Source organism: Carcharhinus amblyrhynchos, chromosome 20 (genome assembly GCF_965287045.1).
Source record: "Carcharhinus amblyrhynchos chromosome 20, sCarAmb.v2.hapA, whole genome shotgun sequence".
Taxonomy (NCBI): Eukaryota; Metazoa; Chordata; class Chondrichthyes; order Carcharhiniformes; family Carcharhinidae; genus Carcharhinus; species Carcharhinus amblyrhynchos.
The window spans coordinates 18,644,834-18,662,839 of NC_137343.1; the positions used below are offsets into that span (position 1 = coordinate 18,644,834).

Here is an 18,006-nt window from a genome sequence, read left to right on the forward strand (position 1 = left end):
AAATCTGTGCCCTGGTTATCAACATTCATTGGAAAATTATTTTCTTTACTTATTCTGTCCAAACTATTCCGAATTTTAAACTCCTCTATTAAATCTCCTTTTAGTCTTCTCTGTTTGAAGGAGAACAACTCCTGCTTCTCTAGTCTGTTTATGTAATTGAAATCCTTCATTATTGGAAATATTGTAGTAAATCTCTTCTGTATCCTCTCTTTCCTAAAGTACAATTTTCAGAATTGGACATGATGCTCTAGTTGAGGCTGAACCAGTGTTTTGTACAAATTTAGTTAGCTTCCTGGCTTTTCTATTGTCTTTGTTTATAATACCCAGGGTTCCATAATATTTATTAACTGCTTTATTAACTTGTTCTGCCATCTTCAAATATGTGTACACAAACACCCATAGGTTTTTCTTCTTTCACTCGTTTAAAAATTGTACCATTTAGTTTGCATTGTCTCCAATCTAAATGTATCATTTCACACTTCTGTGTTGAAATTAATTTGCCATATGTTCACCCATTCCACCAACCTGCCTGTCTTCTTGAAGTCTACTACCATCTTCCTCGCTGTTTACATTTTGTGTCATCTGCAAATTTTGGAAATCTGCCCAGTATCCCGAAGTCCACGTGATTATGTGTACCAAAAACAAGTGATCCTAGTACTTCCCGCTCAAAAAAGACAGTAGGACTAGGGGGCACAGCCTCAAGATAAAGGGGGGGCGGTTCAGAACGGAGTTGAGGAGGAACTTCTTCACTCAAAGGGTGGTGAATCTCTGGAATTCTCTGCCCGTTGAAGTGGTGGAGGCTGCCTCGCTAAATATTTTTAAGAAGCGGGTTGATGGGTTTTTGATAAGAGAGGGGATTAAGGGTTATGGGGAGAGGGCGGGAAAGTGGAACTGAGCCACGACAGATCAGCCATGATCTTATTGAATGGCGGGGCAGGCTCGAAGGGCCAGATGGCCTACTCCTGCTCCTATTTCTTATGTTCTTATGTTCTTACTGAACCTTGGAGAACTAAATCATACATCTCCCTCCAATCCAAAAAAGAGCCATTCACTGTATCACTCTGATTTCTATTGCTTAGCAATATTATATCCATGTTGTTACTTTTATACTAAGTTCTTCACTTTTGCTAAGAAACCTAATATGTGGTACATTACTAAGTATCTTTAGACAATCCATATGCACAATAGTCTCATCAAAAAGAGTTAATCAAACACAATTTATCTTTAAAAAGATTGTTAGTCTATTCTTGTTCAAGTTGCTGTTACTTTTCTCCTGGATTACTGTTTCTGAAAGCTTCCCCAACATTATTATTAAACTGACTGGCCTGTGGTTGCCATATTTAGCCTTCTTTCATTTTTGAACAAGGATGCAACATTTGTAATCCTCCAGTCCTTATTGGATTTAGTACTGATGAATGACGCAGAGTTAGTTAGTAATCTGTAAACTGCGCTGAACTGTTAATAGGTAAACTTACAAACAAGTCAAGCAAGTAATTAGTATGGTACAAAACCTGAACTCCACCCACCGCTCCCCACCCCCTCTCCCATCCCGCCAAAAAAGCAAAAGGTTCAAAAGTTAATGGACAATAAAGAAATAATAGACTTGTTAAAAGTAACACTTTCCCTCATTTTCACAGCGGAGGACAAATTACCAGTGATACAAGGGAACCTAAAAATAAACCAGAATAAAATTTAGTAAATTTAATACAAGTTTTAAAAAATGATAATAGAAGAAATAGTAAGACCTTAGACAAATATTCAGGGTCTGATAGTTTCCCCTCCAGATTCAGGAATTGGATGTGTGAATTGAGAAATTTCAAATGCCACTCCATTATTTAAGAAGGGAGGGAGAGAGAATCGAGGTAGCTACAGACCTGTCAGATTTACATCAATTGAGGCGTTACTATTTTCTATCATCGGAAGGGTGACTGAACACTTGGATAGTCAAGCTGATAGTAGAGAATCAGCATTGATTTGTGTAGTGTATGTCATACCTGATCATTGTAGCTGAGAGTTTTGAGTTGTCTTGATTGATAGGGGAGTGTCTATAGACAGTTCAGAGATAGACAAGAAAGTGGCCATAGAAGGATTTGAAAAGGGAATTGAGAATTTTAAAATTGAGGTATTTCAAGACCTGGAGCCAATAATATCAGTGAGCACAGAGTGATGGCTGAATGGACATGATGCGACTAAGAATATAGACAGGGTTTAAGAATGACCAGGAGGGTAGAACATGGGAGGCCAGGCAAGAGTGCATTGGAATAGTGAAGCTTAGAAGTAACAAGACATGAATGAGGATTTCAGCAGCAGATAAGCTGAGGCAGGAATAGACTTGTTGTTTGGGGATGGAAGGACATGGCTTAAATAATGATGTGGATATATGATTAGAAGTTCATCTTGGGTTCAGATATGCATTAAAGTTATGAACATTCTGGTTCAACCTCAAGACAGTTACCAGGGAAAGCGATTGCATTGGTAAATGGGTAATACAGTTTGTGGCAGTGACTGAATCCAGTGGCTTCGCTCTTCCCAATAAGGAATTTGAGGAAATTCCTGTTCATCCAGTGCTGGATGAAGGGCCAGCAATCTGATAATTTAGCAATAGTGCAGGAGTCGTGAGAGATGATGATGATGAGGTGCAGCTGGGTGTCATCAGTGTACTTGTGAAAACTAATGCCACGCTTTCAGATGGTGTCACCAAGGGAGATGAGAAATAGGAGGAAACCAAAGAGAAATTCTTGGGAGACATCAGAGGTAATTGTGCAGAAATGGGAAACAAAGCCATCGTGGTGGTATTCTAACTGTGGTTTACTGGAAAAGAATAGAATAAGGAGATAAAGTACCTTTGGCACAGTCGCATAGAACGTCATTTATGAGTTTATGAAGAGAGTGGGAGCAGAAGGCTGAATGGAGGAATTCAAACATGAAGTTCCAAGAAAGATGTGAATGGATTTGGAAGGGAACAGTACGCTCAAGCATTTTGAAAGGAAACTGAGATAGGAGAAGGGGTGTTAGTTTGCAAGGAACATGGTGTCAGGGGTAGGTTTTTTTGAGGAGAGGAAGGAAAAAAATTTTAATAACTTAAATCTAATAATATCAGCTGCCGGAGGATGAAAAAAGAAAGTTGGGTGTTAAGCATTTTAATGGGGGGAAAGAAGGAGTGTCTAATGCTCAAGATGTATTCAGGAAGAACACGAGGAGAGAGAAATTAGAGAAGGATGCAAGGTCAGGATTAGGGCAGGAGGACCTTTAGAGGAAGTTTGGCTTGTTGGAAAGGAGTGGGAAGGTGTGCTGTTGATGCACCTAAGCCATATGGACTACAGCGGCTCACTGCCACCTTGTCGAGGGCAATTAGGGAAGGGCAATAAATTGTAGTCGAGCAATGACTCCCATTTCCTATGAATAAATGAATAAAAGTGGCAGAGGCAGCTGATCAGATGGTCTCAATTTCGACGCTAAGGAAGTCCTATGAGCTGCTTGCTGCTGTCAAATGGAAGTCCATGGGCATTTCCCACTTTTAATGCCTGCATTGGATCTGTTACCTCCTCAAGATTTGTGAAACATTTTCCTTTGTGAAATCCATGTTGGCTGCTCTCATTATTTACCCTCAACAAGGTGGCCTACTGCTACCCATCGTTGCATTTTTGTTCATTGGCCACTGCGTTTGGATAGGAAATGGAATGTGTAATATACAGATTGAGGCTTTCCTGCTATTTTAACAGCAGACCTGAGTGGGAAATGATTGAAGATTTCTGCTAGACCCATCTAATGAGAAGAGGAATCAGACCAGAAGATGTCCAAAATAGGAAGCCTTTTCATTCATTCCATTCTTTTTTGGGGCCAAGAGGAATGAATGCCCTTCTAGGCCCACAAGAAAATTTCAGGCCTCTCATACCCAACCACTCCCACCTCCCCTGTTCCCCAAATTAATTAATCTAAATGTTTGGAGCCATTCCTTTGGTCACCACTGCTGGTCTCCTGCACTTTTGCTCATCAGTCTCTGCTTTCGGAAACGAAACTGAGTGGGAAATACAGATGGGTGAGTTAAAATTTCCTGGGCTTCATGTTGACAAGACAAAGACAGCTTTCTGACCACCTGGAACCTGGCCTGAGTTTAAATCCGGACTATAAATTCAGGGTTGTGCTCTTTATCCTTTTCCCTCAGGATCCTTGACGTATCCATTCAGCTTTTGGCAGCTGGTTCTTCCGAAGCTTAACTAACTCATCTAATGTCTTTCCCTTTATTTATTATATCTCTCTCACTTTTGGCAGATTCAGAATTTACCTCCAACCCAATATTCTTCTCTTTTCTAAATATTACTGCAAAGTACTTGTTAAGTATTTCTGCCAATTTCTGTTTATGCTCAACTAAATCATTATCCTCTCCTCTCAGGCATCCTACCTCACACACGTAACAATTCTCTGTTTACTGATATGTATGGTAACTTATTGTTCCTTTTAATAATTTTGGTCTCCCTCTTTGTTTTCCTTATCCCTGTTTTAACTTTCCTTATTTTCGTGTCTTTTGTCATTTCTATTTAACCTAAAGATTAATGTGCCAGCTCATTCAGTGTTAGTTTATGTCTAATCTTATCTAGCTGTTGCATCCTGAAATTTGCAATAGTTTGCCTTTTAGTAGCATGTATTTGTTATGCATCTTTCTAATTTAAAAAAAAGCAAATTGTTGATTTTCAGTCCTTTGTGCCTTTAATAGGGGGAGTTGGTGGTGTCCCAGCCGACTCAAGAACAGCTTCTTTCCTGCTGTTGTCAGACTTTTGAATTTACCTTGCATTAAGTTGATCTTTCTCTACACCCTAGTTATGATTGTAGCACTACATTCTTGTTTCTTTCTCTATGAACGGTATGTTTTGTCTGTATAGCATGCAAAAAAAACAATATTTTTCACTGTATGTTAATACATGTGACAGTAATAAATCAAATCAAAGTGGTATTGTCACTGGATTAGTAATCTAGAGAACCAGGGTAATGCTCTGGGGTTCAAACCCCACCATGAAAGATGGTGAAATTTGAATTCAATAAAAATCTGGGATTAAAAATCTAATGATGACCATGCAACCTTTGTTGGTTTTAAAAAAAAAGCCCATCTGGTTCACTAATGTCCTTTAGGGAAGGAAATCTGTCATCCTTATCTGGTCTGGCCTGTGTGTGATTCCCGACCCACAGCAATGTGGTTGATTTAAATGCCCTCAAGGATGGGCAATAAATGCTGATGTGGATGTGCCGGCGTTGGACTGGGGTAAACACAGTAAAAAGTCTGACAACACCAGGTTTTAGTCCAACCGATTTATTTGATAGTAAACTCACAAGCTTTCGAGGAGACTCCCTCTTCGTCAGGTGAATGGAGAGTTCTGGCCTCGGACAGAACATATAAAGCATAGACAGTTTAGCGATCTCTAAACTTTAGAGACCTCAGTTTAGAGGCCAGAACTCTCCATTCACCTGACGAAGAGGGAGTCCCCTCGAAAGCTTGTGAGTTTACTAAGAAATAAATTGGTTGGACTAAAACCTGGTGTTGTCAGACTTTTTACAATAAATGCTGGCCAGACAGTGATGCCCACGTCCTATGAATAAATTAAAAAATATATATTTTTATTTGACCTCTACCTAACATGCACTATTCCAATCCGATGTCCTAGGTTTTGTGTTAAGTTTTTCTAATAGGACCATAAACGATATTACATCATGGTCACTACTTACTGAGTTGCTTACCCACATTTAATTAATCTCCCTGCTCTATTTTGTTACTCATAACTGGATCTAACAATACCAATTCCTGTAAGAAAGAAGCACACAATTTAGAATTCCTTTCATAATTGATTATTTGCGCAGTGCCCAACACAATCATTAAGTGGATAATTACAATCTTCTCTGTTTTTGTTTAAATTCAGCCACATATCTTTATATCAATCTTTTTCATGTTTCCAACTGTTGGATTTGACTTCTTCCTTTATTGTCTGGTCGTGGCCCCTTTAAATAATATTTTTCGTACATTATTTGCACCTTTGTTTACTTGCACTACGTTTTTCATTGTTTATCTTTCCTCTCCCCTTCCTCAAACTTAACTCCAGTTATGTGTTAAAACGCTTTGCTAATAGGCTAGCCCTAGCCTGTTCAGGTACATCTCATCTTTTCAGATAGATCTCATTTTGCACAAAATGTATATCAAAGCCCCACATAATGGAATTCCTTTTTTTTTGACACCACCGCTTCAGTCATTTGATGAGCTCCTCATTTTCCATCTTTTTTTATTCCAGCATTTGATAGGGAAGTAATTGAGAGATAACTACAATCAAGTATTTTCCTTAACCTGATTAGGGCAATTAAATTGAAAGAGGATTCTCATAAAATATAGTGTATGTATTTAAAATGTAATATGCAATTTGTTACAGAGGCACTACACGTAGGAAGGGGAATGCTGTACAACAGCTATACATAACAACAGAAGAACATAAGAACATAAGAAATATAAGAACTAGGAACAAGAGTAGGCCATCTGACCCCTTGAGCCTGACCAACATTCAGTAGGATCATGGCTGATCTTTTCGTAGACTCAGCTCCACTTACTGGTCACCATAACCCTTAATTCCTTTACTGTTCAAAAATCTATCTTGCCTTAAAAACCTTCAACAAGGTAGCCTCAACTGCTTCACTGGGCAGGGAATTCCACAGACTCATAACCCTTTGGTGAAGAGTTCCTCCTCAACTCAATCCTAAATCTGCTTCCCCTTATTTTGAGGCTATGCCCCTGGTTCTGGTTTCACCTGCCAGTGGAAACAACTTCCCTGCTTCTATTTTATCTATTCTCTTCATATTCTTATATGCTTCTATAAGATCCCCCCTCATTCTTCTAATTCTAATAAGTATAATCCCAGTCTACTCAATTTCTCCTCATAAACAAACTCTCTCAATTCTGGAATCAACCTAGTAAGTCTCCTCTGTACCCCTTCCAGTGCCAGTACATCCTTTCCCAAGTAAGGAGACCAAAACTGTACACAGTCCTCCAGGTGTGGCTTCACCAGCATCTTATACAGCCGCAACATAACCTCGCTGTTTTTTAAACTCCATCCCTCTAGCAATGAAGGATAAAATTCCATTTGTCTCCTTAATTACCTGCTGCACCTGCAAACCAACTATACACCAAAATGTTATTGAAGTGCTGCAGATCAGCAGATAATGCTGAACAGCAATTGACAAAACTGTTGGAAGTTGAATTATAAAGCCAAAACAATAGGCTACAGTTGAATATTTGATGCAGAACTTCAAGTTTGGTAATCTTTTGATTAATCCCCAGTTAAGTGCCAGAATAAGGAAGGATAACATAACTCAACAAGTCAGACAAAGCCATAATCAAATTGTGCTGTGTTCCTATCATGCTTAGTACAGTCCTGGTTACTGAGGCACAGAAGAGGCATTTAAATCCTGGGTCATATGTGGTAAGAACCACAAGCATGACCCCTGACCTTGAGAAGCTTGGTTATGATGGGAAATTGGAGAAAGGTCAGACCTCTTCAACTTAGTTAGTAGCAATTTTGTTTGACTTGAGACAGGAGCGCAAAAACCTGGGCTAACATTCCAGTGCAGTATTATTGGAGGTGCCAACTTTCAGATGAGCCATTAAACCGAGATCCATCTGCTGCCTCAGGTGGATGTAAAATATCCCAATGTACTTTTGTTTTGAAGAAGAGTATAGGAATTATATCTGGTACAATGGTCAATAGTTATCTCTTAATCAACATCTCTAAAATTGTTTATCGAGTCAGTATTACACTAGTATTTCTGGGAGCTTGCTGTGTACAAATTGGCTGTCATGTTGCCAATATCACCATGTGACTGTCCTTCTAAAGTGTTTTATTGATTTGTAATGTGCTTTGGTTGGATGCCCTGAGGCCATAGCAGGTGCTATGTAAATGCAAGTCTTTATTTTCTAATGTAAGGAGACATCTGAGATATAGGCCCTAATTATCTGGGTACGCACTTAGTAGGAATAGAGTCAGAGAGTGGATCGAAAATTGTTATACACCACTCACTCTACCATTCCTACTTTTAATGTAGCCATGGCTATTTCACGTCCATGGTGGAAGTGGATGGCTAGGGTCAAAATAATTTAATATGTAAATCAGCAGTTGTGGGACTTTAATGCAATGTTAAGATGCTAGTGGGTAGAACATGTACCATTAGCACATTTTCTCATCGGTACCTAGCACTGAACGATTTAACCAGAAATCCTTAAAGGGATCTCTGTAGAGCTTTCATAAAACTGTTTGTGTTAAGTTACATTTTCAAGTTTCTTGGTTCAATAAACCCCTTTCACCTGCGGTCCTCCCTAACCCATTTAACATGTAAGTTAATGCTCAGCACTACAGAGGAATTAGAATACCAGTCTCCCAACCCGATCAGTAAGCTGTAACAAATGGGATGGATAGGATAGAGGTGGAGAGACTCTTCCCGCTCAGAAAGGATAGTAGGACAAGGGGGCACAGCCTCAAGATAAAGGGGGGGCGGTTTAGAACAGAGTTGAGGAGGAATTTCTTCACTCAAAGGGTGGTGAATCTCTGGAATTCTCTGCCCGTTGAAGTGGTGGAGGCTACCTCGCTAAATATTTTTAAGACGCGGGTTGATGGGTTTTTGATAAGAGAGGGGATTAAGGGTTATAGGGAGAGGGCGGGAATGTGGAACTGAGCCAAGACAGATCAGCCATGATCTTATTGAATGGCGGGGGATGCTCGAAGGGCTAGATGGCCTACTCCTGCTCCTATTTCTTATGTTCACTCGCAGCTCACCATCAATAATGAAATCAGAGCTTCCCCTTATGATCTCTCAGATTTCCCAGGATAGGTTGGATGGGTAAACATATGTCCAAAAACCTGCCAAAATTTCATGCAAAGAGAAAAAGTCCCCACTGATCTTTGAGGTATATACAAACTTGCAAGTGGTTAATTCAGCTCAAATTGCGAGAGTAACACAAAAAGAATGTCTTGCAGATTTAAACTAGTGAAAGCAACCTAGGCTATTAATGATTTTCTCCACATAATGCATGGTCAACATTTGGAATAGACTCTTGGGTAAAATAGTCAAGAGCAATCATTCAAGAACCAAGTCAATGTTGTAGTTTTTTTTCCTTATCCTTTCATGGGATGTGGGCAAGGCCAACATTTGTTGCCCACCCCTAATTGTGCTTTGAACTGAGTTGCTTTTCAGAGGGTACTTAAGTGTCCGCCACACCTGGAGTCCCATGAAGGCCAGACCAGGTAAGGGCAGCAGCTTTCCTTCCCTAGAGGGCATTAATGAACCAGATGGGTTTATATGACAATTGATGATATGTTCATGGTCACTACTGCGCAGACTAACTTTCAATTCCATATTTTATTAAAAGACAATATGAATTTGAATTCCACTAGCTGCAATGTTGAAATTTGAATTCCGCCTCAGAGCATTAGCTTGGGCCTTTGGAATACTAGTCCAGTAACATTACCACTATACCACCAACTCCCTCCAATGGCACCTGAGCCCTGGAAGGGTCAGTTAAGATGGGCCAAATGTTGGTCTTCATCTGTAATTATTATATGATTTTGTACAGCCTTTGTTTTTAGGTACTCAGTCAGAAATGGTGAGGGCACTTGTTGATCAATTAGAAAGCCAACCAAGGAGATAGATGATGTAACATTACTAGAAAAAAAATGTAAATTTTTGCTCATTTGTGCATTTCAGGACATTAAACAGAGAGGTTAGGATTAAGAGGGGAACCTGCAGCTTTTTTCCTAAAAATGGAGCTCAAACGTCATTGCCGTATCAGTAGTGGAGACAGCACGGTCAGGGAGTAAGCTTTTTTCCTGCTCCAGATTCCAGTTTTATCTTACTCTTGTCTGGCATTCTGTGCAGTCGAAGTCAAACATCATCTCCTTGGAGTATGGTAATGGTTTTTGACTGACGTAATGTTACCTATTCACATGAATCTTGTACATTCAAAATAAATACCATTTATATGGTGCTTTTATATTTATGTGGGTTTCAATTCACTCCTGCTTATAAAATCAGACTTTTTGTAATATGATAAGAACAAATGAACTAGAAGCAGGAGTCGGCCATCAGGGCCCTCGAGCTTGCTCCATCATTCAATAAAATCATGGCTAATCTTTTTGTGGATTCAGCTCCACTTATCCGCATGCTCACCATAACCCTTCATTCCTTTACTGTTCAAAAATGTATCTATCCTTGCCTTAAAAACATTCAATGAGGTAGCCTCAACTGCTTCACTGGATAGGGAATTCCACAGATTCACAACCCTTTGTGTGACGAAGTTCCTCCTCAACTCAGTCCTAAATGTGCTTCCCCTTATTTTGAGGCTATGCCCCCAAGTTCTAGTTTCACCCGCCAGTGGAAACAAGTTCCCTGCTTCTATCTTATCTATTCCTTTCAAAATCCTATGTTTCTGTAAGATCTCCCCTCATTCTTCTGAATTCCAGTAAGTATAGCCCCTGTCTACTCAGTTTCTCCTCATAAGCCAATCCTCTCAACTCCAGAATCAACCTAGTGAATCTCCTCTGCGCTCCCTCCAGTGCCAGTATATCCTTTCTCAAGTAAAGAGACCAAAACTGTACACAGTACTCCAGGTGTGGCCTCACCAGCACCTTATACAGCTGCAACATAATCTCACTGTTGTTAAACTCCATCCCTCAAGCAATGAAAGACAAAATTCCATTTGCCTTCTTAATTACCTGCGAACCAACTCCTTGAGATTCCTACAGAAGGATATCCAGGTCTCTCTGCACAGCAGCATGCTGCAATTTTTTACCGTTTAAATAATAGCCCATTTTGCTGTTATTTCTACCAAAATGGATGACCTCACATTTACCAACATTGTACTCCATCTGCCAGACCCTCGCCTAGTCACTTAGATTATCTGTATCCTTTTGGAGACTTTCAGCATCCTCTGTACACTTTGCTCTGCCACGCATCTTGGTGTCATCTGTGAATTTTGACACACTGCACTTGGTCCCCAATTCCAAATCATCTATATAAATCGTAAACAATTGCGGTCCCAACCCTGATCCCTGAGGCACACCATTAGTCACTGATTGCTAACCAGAAAAACACCCATTTATCCCCACTTTTTGCTTTCTGTTTGTTAACCAATCCTCTATCTGCCCTAACAAATTACCGTAACACTTGTGCACCTTCACCTTATGTAGCAGTCTTTGATGCGGCACCTTGTCAAATGCCTTCTGGAAATCCACATATACCACATCCACAGGTTCCCCGTTGTCCATGTACATGTAATGTTCTCAAAGAATTCCACCAAGTTAATTAAACATGACCTTCCCTTCATGAACCCATGCTGTGTTTTACCAATGGGACAACTTATATCTAGGTGTCTCGCTATTTCTGTCTTGAACATTGATGATAATGAATGTGGTGCCTGAATTATTTGGCATTGTTTTACCTTTTCATGAAAGCTAAGAACTTTTAGGAATAGGAAGAGCATTCTTGAAGAGCTTGTTCATTGTTTCACAGATTAGTCTCACTTATTCATCTTCTGAATTCCCTATTGCATTTCTCAATTTCACCCTTCTCCTGAAGCATACAGAATTGTTTCTTGAACACATTTATGGTGTCTACTTCAATGGCCTTCTTTGGTACCATGCTGCATAGCTCTATAATGTTTCGTGCAGATAATGTTTCACCGTTTTTCTTCCACTTATTCATAACTTTCTCATTCAAACCTTTCTCTTGTTATTTGAACCCTTACTACCCAACAAACGTAAAAGGAGATGGTACAATTAAAAGAGACAGACGGACAATTTTCAGATACACGGAGAAGCAAATTGCAAGTGATGTATAATGTGAATGTTTTTGTAGAAGTTATTTGGAGAATAGGAATCTGTAATAGTTTCTTTCATAACCTTACATCACTTCAATTATATTTTAATGGAGAAAATAGATGATTGAAACCTATAACACTAATATTGCAAACTAATGATAGGCTTATTATAAGAAAGTTTATGATTTCCCTGCTTCTCCCTACCTTTTCATGTTTTTAGTGTGGACATTATGAACACATAAAGATGGGAGCAAGCAAGTAATAATGAAATTGGTAGAAGTAGAAGATACAGGAACCTGATGCAGCATCCACCGCTAATGGAACATTCAACCACATTCTGAATTATCAGTGTGTTTGAGACAGTGACACATACATTCATTTTAGGGTATAAATAAATGCCTCAGAACGCAGGAACAATGGGATTTTCAAAACCTAAACCTCTTTACAGGTTGTGAAAATAATTAGGGTTTGAATGTATACAACTTGAGTCGATTACAAGAGAAGGAATAAGCACACTTTTACACCCTGTCCTGGTGGTAGCACTGTGAAGGGGGAATAGCTGGCTGCTGTATGCACCCCTACCAATTTTTCACCCCTTTTCTCTGCCACTTCTCTCTCCAATCTGGGGTTGATGCATGGCTGCTAGCTGCTGTCCAGTATCATATATAGATACCCATTCTTTGTATATATTCTTGGCAAGCTCACTAATGCCTCTACTTTCTCAGAAGACCAAGGAAATTTGGCATATCAGCTATGACTCTCACCAACTTTTTACAGATGCACCATAGAAAGCGTTCTTTCTGGTTGTATCACAGCTTGGTATAGCTCCTGCTCTGCCCAAGGCTGCAAGAAACTACAGAAGGTTGTGAATGTAGCCCAGTCTATCATGCAAACCAGCCTCCTATCCATTAACTCTGTCTACACTTCCAGCTGCCTTGGCAAAGCAGCCAGTGTAATTACGAATCCCACACACCCTGGATATTCTGTCTTCCACCTTAGATACAGAAGTCTGAGGTCACATACCAACCGACTCAAGAACAGCTTCTTCCTTTCTACTGTCAGACTTTTGAATAGACTTACCTTGCATTAAGTTGATCTTGTTCTACACCTAGCTATGACTGTAACACTACATTCTGCACTCTCTCGTTTTCATCTCTATGAACAGTATGTTTTGTCTGTATAGCACGCAAGAAACAATACTTTTCACTGTATGTTAATACATGTGACAATAATAAATCAAATCAAAAGTTATTTGTCACAACTGAATCTCATCCGATCTGAACTCATTCATGAAAAGTTTCCAGTAAGAGTCAATGGATAATGATCAGTCGGATGAGGAGCTAATTTAATCTTCTTGTTAGTCCACAGGTTATTGTTGAAACAGCCTAACTAGGTACAAGAATTAAATTTATCAGGATTGATTTTTCTCCATTTTATCACTGCATTATAAGGAAGGGGCTCAATTTCTGCACAAATGCAATCTCACCACTGCTGAACCAGCCTTTTATCTTGATATATTCAGCTGATTCAAATATCATAATTGTTTGTCAGACATCACAATTACCTTCAAGTCATTAAAATCCAAGGTGCCAGAAAGTCAGGGCTGGGAAGCTGTATATAAGTCTTTATTGGTCTAAAGGACCATACATCCCAAGTGGTATGTTGGCTGTGCTGACTGTTGTCAACTGAAGGTTTTTTACCCAGGAAGTTCTAGTTGCCCCTTTGCAAATTCTCTGATCTGAATGGGCAGTGTCTGATAGCCATTTAGATTAGCATTGGTAAATGCGTGGGGTTACGGGGATAGGGCGGTGCGGAGAGCCTGGGAGGGATTCTCTTTGAGGCTGAATTTCCTCCTTCTGCACAGTAGAGATTCTGTGGATTTATGTCCCAGAAAATGCATGTCATGTGAAAACAGGGGTTTTCTAGCTCTGCTCCTATGTCCAACCTCCAGTGCCTAGCCAACAGGTGTAAATGGAACATTTAAAGGCTTGCAAACAAGTCTTATGATATGACCTCGAATATAGTAATCTCTGGATTACACCCAGTTCCACATGTAAGTGAGGACAGAAATAGGAAGTTAAGGCAGATAAATGTGTAGCTGGAAAGGTGGTGCAGGAGAGAGGGGCTTTAGATTCCTGGGACACTGGGATCAGGAAGATGTCACCTGTTCAAGCCAGAAAGTTGCACCTGATCAAAGCTGGGACACAGTTCCTTGCAGGATCCCTTGCCAGTGCTGTTGAGAGGGCTTTAAACTAACTTGGCAGGGAATGGAGGGAGAATTTTTGATTGGAATATCAGGGTACACAAAATACAGGGACAGACAAACATCACTACTATAGAGAATAATAAGTTGATAGGTGGAGTCTGAGTAAGGCAAAATGGAGCTGGTCAAGGTATATTCCTTCATAAGGGAAACAAATCCAGAAATCCCTGGATGAAAAGGGAGATCAAAATTAAGACAAGAAAAAATTTGCTGATGAGAGGTGTCATGTAGAAAATACAACTGAAAACCAAAAGGAATACAGAAGGTTCAGAGGGGAGGTGAAAAAGCATATTAGGTAAGCAAAGAGGGATTATGGGAAAAGACTGGCAGCCAACATAATTACAAAGTCTTCTATAGGTGTATAAATAGTAAAATGAGGAGCAGGGTCGATTAGGGACCTAAAATTAAATTTTATATTTGGAGACAGGGAGCATGGAAATTCCAAGGAAATTTAAGAAAGTAAGAGTGGAAATTGCAGAGGCATAAACATAATCTTCTTCTTCCCCAGACTCACGAGAGGTGCCAGAGGACTGGAGAGTTTCAGAAATTATTTATGCCCTTGTTACAAAAAAATTGTAAGGATAAGCCCAGCAATTACGATCCTGTCAGTTTAACTTCAATGATGGGGAAGCTTCTAGAAACAATTATTTGGAATAGAATTAATAATGACTTGGGAAAAGACGGGTTTGTTAGAAAGAGCCAGCATAGATTTCTAAAGGGGAAATTGTGTTAACTAATTTGCTGGAGTTCCTTTTTTTTTGAAGAGTTAACAGAAGCAGCCAATATGGGTAACACTGTTGATGTATTTGGACTTTCAAAAGTCGTTCGATATAGTGCCACGTAAGAGACTTGTGAGAAAAGTTATAGCTCATGGAATGAAGGGAACAATAGCAATGTAAATACAAAGGAAACAGAGAGTAATGATGAATGCATAATTTTTGGGCTGGAGGAAAGTTTGTGGTGGAATTTTCCAGGGGTCAATATTGTGACCCTTGCTTTCCCTTATCTATATTAATGATGTAGATCTTGGTGTGCAGGGGCAGTTTCAAAGTTTGCAAATGACATGTAACTTGGAAACATTGTAAACTGAGAGGAAAAAAGTGTAGAACTTCAAAAGGACAGGTATAGGTTGGTGAAGTGGGCAGTTAGGGAGCAGATGAAGTTCATTACGAAGAAGTGTGAGGTGGTGCACTTTGGAAAGAAGAACGCAGACAGACAAAGTAAAATAAGGGATACAAATCTTAAGTGGATTCAGGAGCAGAGAAACCTGGTGTATGTGCGTTGATCATTGAAGGTGGCAGGAGAAAGCCTATAGTATTTGGGCTTTATTAATTAAGGCATAGAGTACAAGGGCAAGGAGATTGTGCTGAATTTATACACGATACTAGTTAGACCGTGGATAGAAAATTGTCTACGGTTCTGGATGCCACACCAAAGGAAGGATGTGAACGTATTGCGGAGAATGTACAAGAGATTTACAATAATAGTTCCAGAGATGATAAAAGTTCGTTACGAGGATAGATTGGAGAGGTTGAGATTGTTTTCATTGGAGAGAAGGTAGCTAAGATGAGAGTTGATTGAGGTGCTCAAGATCTTGAGCATGTTGGACAGAATAGATAGGGCGAAACTGTTCCTGCTTGTAAAAGAATTGAGAATTAAAAAGGGAAAGCTTAAAGTGATTTGCAAAAGAAGCAAATGTGACGTGAGAAAAACTTTCACACAGCAAGTGTTTCTAGCCTGGAATGCACTACATGGAAGTGTGGTGGAGGCAGGTTCAATTGAGGCAATCGAGAAGGCATTAGATTGTTTGAAAAGAAACAATATGCAAGTGTTGGAGTAAACTTGAAATTAAGATACGAGATGGTTAGCTGGCACAAAATGGATTCTGTGAAAAGACATTAAGATGTGCTGACTTAGGCACAGAAATTGCACAGCGAGTTAAATCCTGTTACTGTCTAATTACTACAGGAAATAAATCAGACCTTGAGGCCCAGATGATCACCTTAGCTTGAGATAAGGCTGAACCAAAACAATGAGTTTTGTTAACAAGATCAGCCCTTGAAAGAAAGGCATAAATATATAACGATGTGCTAACTGCTAATGTCCGTACTGTCTACTATTTGAAAATGTATAAAAGAAGCTCACCTGCCATTTTAAAGTTGAGAAGGTGACTGTGAGCACTGCAGAGAGCCCAGCGCTTCTCCCAAAACTTTGTCCAATAAACTACTTGTTAACTCTTTAAATCTGATTCCAAGTGGTGATTTTCCCATAAAAAATTGGCGTAGTCAGGCTGGTGAGTTGATCGGTTGGCCTCGATCGGCGAACTGGAGTAGAGATTATTGAAGTGTGGGAGTCAGATTGAGCCGACAGTGCAGTTAAAAATGGGTGAAAATCAGGGGAAGTTATGGGACTATCAGATAGAAATATTACTTGATCGCTTGTGCTGATTGACTGACTAAGGACAAGGAAGTGCCTGTCTCAAACATGCAGCCTTAGACCGGTTATTAACAGGGGAAATCCCCCGTGCGGAGGTCAGACCCTGAAGTGGGCGTCGAGGCACCAAGGCACTTAGGATCATGAAGTACAAGTGATGAAGGTCATTTAGCATCAAACTCTGTAGTGGCAAACAAATGCAGAGTTTGTCACCTGTTTGCATGAAAGTTTATGTAGTTTTTGTACTTGTCTGCCACGTTATAAAGCAGTATGGTAAGGAACTGATCACACTGACCTAGAGCCAGACTCTGGTGGAGGAAACAAGTTGCAAGGAGGTAATCGTGGTTGTGAATATAACTAGAAACCCCAATGGTGGAGAAAACATGTTGCCGAAGAGGTAATTGTGACCAGGGCATAGGAGTCTGCAAGATGTCAGGTAAAGAAACCAAGTGGGGACCTGCGGGTTCCCTTATTGATTAACATTTGACAGAGAGACAGTTGTTGATTAAGAAGTTGCAAAGGGATGGCTGGGATGCTTCTTAGACCTTAGAACAACAAAGAAAGTGGGTAGATGGGGAAAAGGGAGACAAAACAGAAAAGGCAGGGGTAGTATTAGTACATCAATTAGCTGGACTAATTGAACAAATAGTGCTCCACTAAAAAGTGGAATGAAGATAAGGATAAAATTTAAAAATTAGAATCCATAGTAAGAGAATTGGAGAAGAGGAATCAAGTATTAGAGGAGAATCAATGGGGAGGGGAAACTGTTCCTCTGCCACCTTATGAATTCACACAACAGGGACCAACCACACCCACACACACATTTTTCTCTCTCTCTCTCTCTCTCTCTCTTCCCCCGCCCCCCGCCCGAGGGAGGGGAAGCGCTAGAACACAACTTGGTGCTAGTGACCCGAAGGGAATGTTCGCGCAGCCATAAGCAAATTACAAACCATTCACCCCGGGGGAAAGACAACAGATAATGGCCTCCCTGGATAAACAACAATCTAGAAGCGCAAGTACGAAATTTTGGGAAGAATTAGATACGGTTTGGGTAGGACACAAATTGCACTTAAGGAACATACACCAATTGGTTAGGGCCCCATGTCCAGCGGATAAATGGAGGCAGGTAGCCAGAGGGCCCACCGTTCCCCTGGCACAAGACTACAGTGGGGGACATTGGACACACGCAATAGCCCTAACAACAGAAATAGATGCCCAGCAGGCACCCTTCGCCCTGTTTAAAACAGAAGTCCAGAGAGTTTTAGGAAATGCCCCTACCAATTGGAGTAAAATCACAACGACCAAGCAACAAAAGGGCGAAGGGGCCTTGAATATGGGGAAAGGTTGTTCCAAGAATACCAGGAATGCTCAGGCTGTGGGGATCGAACCTTTATTCAAGCTTTCAAAGATGGGGTCTCCAGTGCTCACCAAACCATCTTAAAAACGGGAGTCATCATGTCCCAGGATGATG

General features: G+C 40.2%; 1 protein-coding gene across 2 annotated transcripts in view; it reads left to right on the forward strand.

The window, feature by feature from the left end:
* Positions 1-18,006, forward strand: part of grk3 (G protein-coupled receptor kinase 3) — a 247,370-nt gene that overhangs the window by 55,082 nt on the left and 174,282 nt on the right. The gene's annotated exons all lie outside the window — the stretch shown is intronic.